This window comes from Desmodus rotundus, chromosome 5 (genome assembly GCF_022682495.2).
Source record: "Desmodus rotundus isolate HL8 chromosome 5, HLdesRot8A.1, whole genome shotgun sequence".
Classification (NCBI taxonomy): Eukaryota; Metazoa; Chordata; class Mammalia; order Chiroptera; family Phyllostomidae; genus Desmodus; species Desmodus rotundus.
The window spans coordinates 144,070,527-144,078,092 of NC_071391.1; positions in this window are offsets into that span (position 1 = coordinate 144,070,527).

Consider the following 7,566-nt stretch of genomic DNA (forward strand, 5'->3'; position numbering starts at 1 on the left):
TGAAATAATCAAGCCAATCACAGACCATTACAAATCTGTATGGGTAAGAAATGGGTGGGCGTGAGAGCAGATGGCAAGGACCCAGGGGCAGTGACGGCTATTTGAAATAAGATCTGAAGGCCAATGACGAGTTCATTGGACGAGACTGAGGTTGGGGCAGAGGACCAGCATGTTCTAGATAGAAGGAAGAGAGCACTCTGGGTCAAGGCCCTGGGAAGAATGAGAAAAGAAAGAACAAAGTGACTAGAGCACAGATTGTGAGGGCAGAGGGCTGGAGGAGGTAAGGCTGTAGAGAACCAACGGGGCCTGTGAGAAGCTACCTAAGGCCTGCTAAGTCCAGGGGAATAACGAGAAGATCTGATTTACTTTTCAAAAACTCCCTCTGGCTGCTTTTTGGAGAGTAAAGTGCAAGGGGCCACAGTGGAGGTGAAGAGTCCAGTTAGAAGTTACAGGAAAGTGTCACGAGACCTGATGGTGAATTGGCCCACGGTGGTGAGAGTGGGGATGGAGCTAGTGAAGCCAGAGGAAGTAAGAGGGATATTCTGCAGAGCAGTTGGAGTAGGTCAAGTATCTTGCTGCTCACCTGGCCATTGTGTTGCTGGAGGAAAAAAAAAAAAAAAACAGCTTGGATTAACTATTGATTCATTCACTCATTCATTTAAAACCAAGACTTCTAGGGTGCTTTGTGTGTGGCGGGAGTTTGTCAGATTCAAGTTTTAAAGAAGTGTACTAAGTAGGGAGTAAAATTTAATTTTGTTGGGAAGGGCAAGGCTCTGTTGATCCAGGGAAAACCCATATTATGGTCTATTTTTAAAGAAGTACAGTTTGGCTCTATTCGGATGCATAAAGTAACATTTAGCCCTGCTCTAAGGCAGGGCTAAAATTAGATGTAAGAAGCACCTAGCTGCTTGCAAATACGGTGTGACTAAAGTGGTTTGAAAAGAACCAGTCTTCTCTATAGGTTAAACATCCCCCTCACAACTTCTCTACATCACTTATTCACACAGTAGGTTCTCTTCAAACTATTCATGCACATAGCCCCATGTACAGAAATGAGCCTCAGTGAGAATGCACCCTGTGTTCCTCTATATGTAGGAAATGTTTGGAGTATCTTCTCTATTTAAAAAGACTATGTTCTCTGAGACCAGCCCCTGGTAACAGGGAAAGACTTCTGACTCAAGCTGAACAAATCTGATGATCTCTCTCCCAAGACCTGGGGTTGAGACTGAGAGATGCCAGCCTCAATGTCTGGCTGAGCTGGGATGAATAAAATGGGCAGCTCAGAAGGAGCCACATGCATGGCCAAATGGAGAAAGTTCTGCAGTCAGAGAAAAAGAGATCATAAGCAGGAGCTGAGGTGGAAGGAACAGAGAGAGAAAGGTTGTTCCTGGATCCCATTCCTCATGAGTCTCTCTGACCACGAATTCTGAGAAGTGGCCTTAGAGGTGGTGGTCATGAGGGGCTCTCAGCTTTCTACTTCTCCCGTGTGAAACACCTTCTCCCAAATCCTCATGAGTAGTCTTTGGGAGCAGAAGCGCCTGCCTCTCTCTCTGGAAACTTCAGAGAGCCAGGCACCCCCCTCTCCTCTTCCCATCACTGTGCAGCATGGCCCAGACCCAGCCAGTTGGTCACTCCCACGATTTGAAGTACGCCCTTAAGGAGCTTCAGGAAGTAAGATGTGGCAGCTGCAGGGACAGCCAGTGAAACACCTGTTCCTGCTGTGGGATGTAGAATAGCAGCTGTGGCTCCTGCCACCCTGAGTCCAGTGCATTTCCCCCACAAAGCTGCCAGCTCCCCCCCACCTCTGTGAACCCCCAAAGCTCTCTTGTAATCCTCTCTGGCCTCAGATGCAAGGCTTGGTTGCTGTTGCTAACAGCCAAGAATCCCACTGACATACAGTGTCCTTCTAGTGAATCCTTCACATTCTGCTTAGAGTAACTTGAAATGTAGTTTTTTTGCTCTAAAAGAACCTCAAGAGGCATTAAGCATCACTTTTATTTCTGCCTACCTTCTCTCTTTTGGAGTTATGGTTGGGATCAGACCAGGAAAGAAGAGGCGGAGCGGAGAGTATGAAGAGTTAGAGCTTTGTTGTAACCCAGAAATCTCCTCGGAGGACGAGGTGGGATGTGTGTGTGTTACTGTTGGGGGAGTCTTTCTGGGCTGGGCCCCACCTTCTACTTGGGGCATCATGAGAGATTAACCATCCGGGCCGCTGTGCTCTCGAATGTATGGCTGCACAGGTAGGACACTGAACACTGAGTGACGCATGCCGGCCCTCCTAGACCATAGCCGCGTCTAGGTCAGGATGTCTAGCTGGAGGCACCGGGTAGGGAGTCCGTCAGCTTCCTCTCAGGAAGGCCCTAACGATGAATTCTACTCTGTAGATAGCCTGGCTGACGTGCAGGAGATATACATCTTCAGGTAGTTGAATTTATTAGTCCTTTCCATTATGGCTTCTACCTTTGTTGTCTTGATAAAGGTTCCCTGCCTCATCCTATAAGGTTCTATAAGGACTTACCTAAATTTATCTAGATTTGCTTAGATTTACCTATATTTACCAGTTGAGTTTGTTCAATTCTTAAAACTCTCTCAAGTTATAGTTTGATTTCTCCCCTGGGGAAGGAAAGAAATAAGTAGAGCACTTTCCAACTTTGGCAATTTACAGAGATGTTATTTGAATCAAGGTCTTCTGGGACCCAGGGCCTGAGTCTGGGCAGAGGAATCTGGTGGGCAGGATATGCAGGGGTAGGAAGCAGAGATGGTTCGTGTATTGAATCCCAGTTACCATATGGCCACTGACAGATCTAACATCGCTGAGCCTTGGTCTCCTCACCTGTAAGATGAATATAATCAGTTTGTGGTGAGGATAAAATGAAAATAAAATGCATGCAAAACACTATTTAAGGGTCTGTCCAAAATCATGGTGCCTCTTCTCAGGGCTAGATAAGATTTTTGTTTGATCATAGCAGGTAAGAAATTATACAGCACATCAGGATACAGAAACTGGTCAACATATTTTATTCATCCTTTATATGCTATCAAATGCCAAAATGTCTAGTCCTTTTCTGCCCGCTGCTAAAAGTGAGATTCTTTAATTCTCTGGATGGCCTAGGGCCATGGGGGTGGGCTTGTCTGGCTTGAGCTTTGGGGCCTACAGCACAGGGTACCTGCTTCCCACAGCCAAGTGTGGTAGTCAGAAAAATCCCTCCAAAATATACATTCACTTCCCAATCCCCAGAACCTGTCAATATTACTTTATACAGCAAAACATGTGATGAAATGAAGGATCTAAAGAGGAGGTGTTTATCCTGGATTATCCCATTGGGCCCCAAATGCAATCACAAGCATCTTTGCAAGAGAGAGGGTGCGGGAGGTTAGACAGGCAGAGGAGGCGGCAAAGTGAGGCTGGAGGCAGAGACTGAAGTGAGGGGGGCACAGGGCAAGGAATACCAGGCCGCCACCAGAAACTGGAAGAAGCAAAGAATGGATTGTCCCCCAAAGCCTCTGGTGGAAGTGAGCATGGCCCCGCTGACACCATGACCTTGGACTTATGGGCTCCAGAACTGCAAAAGAATAAATACATTTGTTGTTTTAACTGCCACAGTTGTGACCATTGATTAGGGCAGCCACAGGAAACCAGTATCTCGAGCCTCGGACAGCGGAACCAGCATTGTTGATGAGGGCAGAAAAGGACAATCAACTCTCCCATCTCACTGAGAAGCCAGGCGACAGGTTTTGACACTATTTTCCGATAGAAAATAGAAAGAAGAGATCATCTGAACACACGACACGACTTTTCTGTTCTCTGCACATAGATCTCTGTGAAGCTGGCCAAGAAAGACCCACAGTCCCTGGTCACACTCTGGGCTTCTCTGCTTCCCCTGGGAAGAAACAGTCACGGCAGTCAGAGTTTCACCTCCCGTGGAGGGGCCTTCCCGAGAACCCACCACGGTGAACGCTCAGTAAACGTTCAATGAATAGGAAAGTATTTCTTTTTATCCTTTCAGGCCAGGCTGCTGATACAGCAAAAAAGAGTGTGCTCAGAATGGAGGGTAGGCGTGCCTCCGGTCTGCAGCTCCCCCTGAAGGCCCCCACCCTGAGCAGGGAGTGGAGAGCAAGCAGCCTGTCTGGGGAAGTGCATGGTGACGGGCTTTGGGACTAATGTGGGCAAGGCCTTCTGCTGCACAGCCCTCCTTTTGAATTAATCCCAGAGGGTGCGGAGCCTGTACACATGATGATGAAAACTGGGTGCGCACGAGCACAGCATGGGAAGAACAGGAGGAAGAGCAAGCTGGCACTTCTGAGGAAACAGGAGGATCCAAACTGAGGCAATGGAGCGAAGGGCAGAACAGGACTTAAACTTTTTCTAAAGTGAGATTATCTCATCTTCTGAAAGAGGTCACAACATCCCAGGATGCATCAATCTTAGCAAATGTAAGGAAATCTGTTCCAGGCCCCAGCAGGGGAAGAGTTGGGTCCTGGTGGTGGGTGGGTCCCTGCTAAGGTAGAGCATAAGGGCTGAGGCAGAGTTGATGCAGATGAGGGGAGCAGTTCTGGGGGTCCCTGCAGTGACTCAGGGCAGAAATGAGCCAGAGTGCCTTCTGAAACCCACATACCGAAGGACTCCTGTTGATTCAGGAGGCGGCACCACTAGACAAGGCCTGGGAGAATATTCCCAGGGAATACTCTTTTAAAAGTTCCCCAGTTATTCTTATGCAGACCAAAGACCAAGAACCACTGACCTAGGTATTGCCAGAAAACAGGCTTTGGCTCTCTGGATCATAATCTAAAATGCCAGATGAATGCACTCTTGAATCCAGATGGAGTACATTTCAACAAGGCCTGAGAAGACTGTCTGGAAATTGGCTTTAAGTGGAAAAAGACAGAGTTGAGAGGAGTGGGGAGGAGAGGGAGATAACTTCAGCTAAAAACCGTAAAACCAGTAGGGCAAGAAAAGAACAACGGCAGCAGTGTAAAAGGGTGACTCTGGAGTCGGACGACTTGGACTCAGTCCTTAGTTCTCTTTACCTACTAGCTGTATGGTCTTGGGCAAGTTACCTTACCTCGCTGAGCCTCAGTTCTCTTATCCGTAAGATGGAGACAATAAGAATATCTTCCTCACAGAGTAAGTGCTTTTGACGGTTAACTCTATGTCAACTTGACTGAGCTAAGAGGTGCCCAGATAGCTGGTAAAATATTATTTCTGGGTGTGTCTTTGAAGGTGTTTTTAAAAGAGATTAGTATTTGAATCAGCAGATTGAATAAAAAGCACCCTCGCCAGTGCAGGTGGGCATCATCTAGTCTATCAAGGGCCTGGGTAGACTGAGTAGAACAAGGCAGAGGAAGGGTGAACTTGCTTTCTGCTTCAGCTGGGACATCCATCCCTCTTCTCCTGCCCTCAGACGCTACTGGTGCTCCTGGTTCTTGGACCTTCACACTCAGACCAGGACTTACACAATCAGCGACCTCTTCCCCCACCCCATCCCACCCCGCCCCTCCCTGGTTCTAAGGCCTTTGCTTTGGGTAGGGATACACCACCAGCTTTTCCGGGTGTCTGGCTTGCACATGAATCATGAGGTTTCTCAGCCTCCATCATCGCAAGAGCCAATCCCTTGTAATAGACCTATGTATTTATATATATCCTATTGGTTCTGTTTCGATGGAGAAATCTCACTAATGGTGCTTTACATACATTATATTTGCCTGGTGCACAGTGAGCATTCAATAAATATTAGATGTTATTATTAGTATAATATTGATATTATTGAAACCTGTAATAAGTACTTCACAGAATTAAAACTTTAGAAATAAAGCCACAAATATGTATGGCCTCTGGTCTCTGTAAAAACGTTGTAACCTTAGAACATTCAGGCTGCTAGAACAAAATAACATAGACTGTGTGGTTTACAAACAACAGTTTACTTCTCGTGGTTCTGGAGGCTGGAAGTCTGAGACCGGGATGCCGGCATGGCCGAGTGAGGTGTCTCTTCCGGGATGCAGAGCTCCCCTGGTGTCCTTTTGTGGTGGAAGGCAGCTAGGACTATCTCTGGAGCCTTTTATAAGGCACTAATCCCATTCATGAGGCTTTCAACCTCACAGCTTAAGCACCTCCCAAAGCCCTACCTACTAACACTATCACCTTTAGGGGTTGGGATTTCAACATATGAATTTGAGGGGACACAAACATTCAGACCCTAGCAGCAGCATTTGAGATTTTAACAGAAGAGGTGTTTATACACATCCAAAAAAAAAAATGATGAAAGATACTCCTTGTTCAAAGAAGCATAATGACCAGAAGGCAGAAGGGAGTCTTGCAGGTCAAGAAAATATACCTCTGCGTGGAAATCCTCATGCCAGGAAGGCTCTAGGCGTATTGAAGGATAAGAAAAAGTGGACATGACGATTCTAATGCAAGGGCCAGCTGAGGTGGTGGGGAGTGACTCCCACTCTCTGGACATGGGGGAAGTTACACTAGCTCAAAGACAAGCATCTGGTAATGTCTCGACTTATCTTATCTCATCTCTCATCTCTCGACTTATCTCATCTCAATCTCATCTCTCGGAAGTTGACGTGAGAAAGAAGGGACCTGCTATGTGGAACCTAATCCTGACCAACAAGAACTGGTTGGAGAAGCAAGAGCAGAAGGGAAGCCTGGCAGAACCATCTTCGGGATGGCTGCTGGCCATGGTGATGACCGGTTTTCAAGACTCACGCCCTGTGATTTCCACAGCATGCTGTCTTAACCAGCTTCCCCATGCCCAGGAAACCCACTTAATTCCTTGACCCTGGTAAATCCCCACCCTTCCCAAGAGCTTTCTTTCTGTGGAATCAGGTGAAGACGACTTCTTGAGAAAATCAGGACGGAGCCAAAGGTCCTGCTGAGACAACAGGACAAAGCATACTAGTGCTTTCCTACCCAGAGTCACAGCACTTCATAACTGCTCTCTTTTTGCCCGATCAATGCCCAATGTCAGGTCCAGAATTCGGATCCTATCGACACCAACATTTAAGAACACCTTCCTCTTCAAGGTGATCCCCTTCCAACCTAGGCTCTGAGGTCAATCTTTACTCACAGTCATTCAAGCCTCTCAGTAGTTTTAGAATTGGGTACTCGTCAGAGTATCCTCAGTCTGTTACACTGTTACTCAGTTTGTTACATATAAGCTAATGGGGGAAGGGATTTAAAAAAGTATACCAAATGGCTGCTATAGTCCCAACGTCTGTATCTGGTGACAAGGCGTTTGTTTATAATCACAGCTGAATTTTCCTACTACTCATTCCATCTTCCTCTTACCCTCTGACAGCACGAAGGCTGGGCAGATCTGAGTTCTCGCTAGTCTTGTCTTTATCAAATTGGTGCAGTTTTCCATTGACAAGGACTACTGGGCAAAAGGTGTAGGGGCACTCCCATGAATCTTCTGGGTTCCAAATATAGTCCTTCTCACCCCCACTGTGTAGCCGCAATTCAAGTTTTTCCTGGTAAACAAGACCACTCATCCCACTGGGTACAATTGTCTCCTCTTCCTGTTGGTTCAGTGGCATGAGGAACCCTAAAAGGTAAGAGGG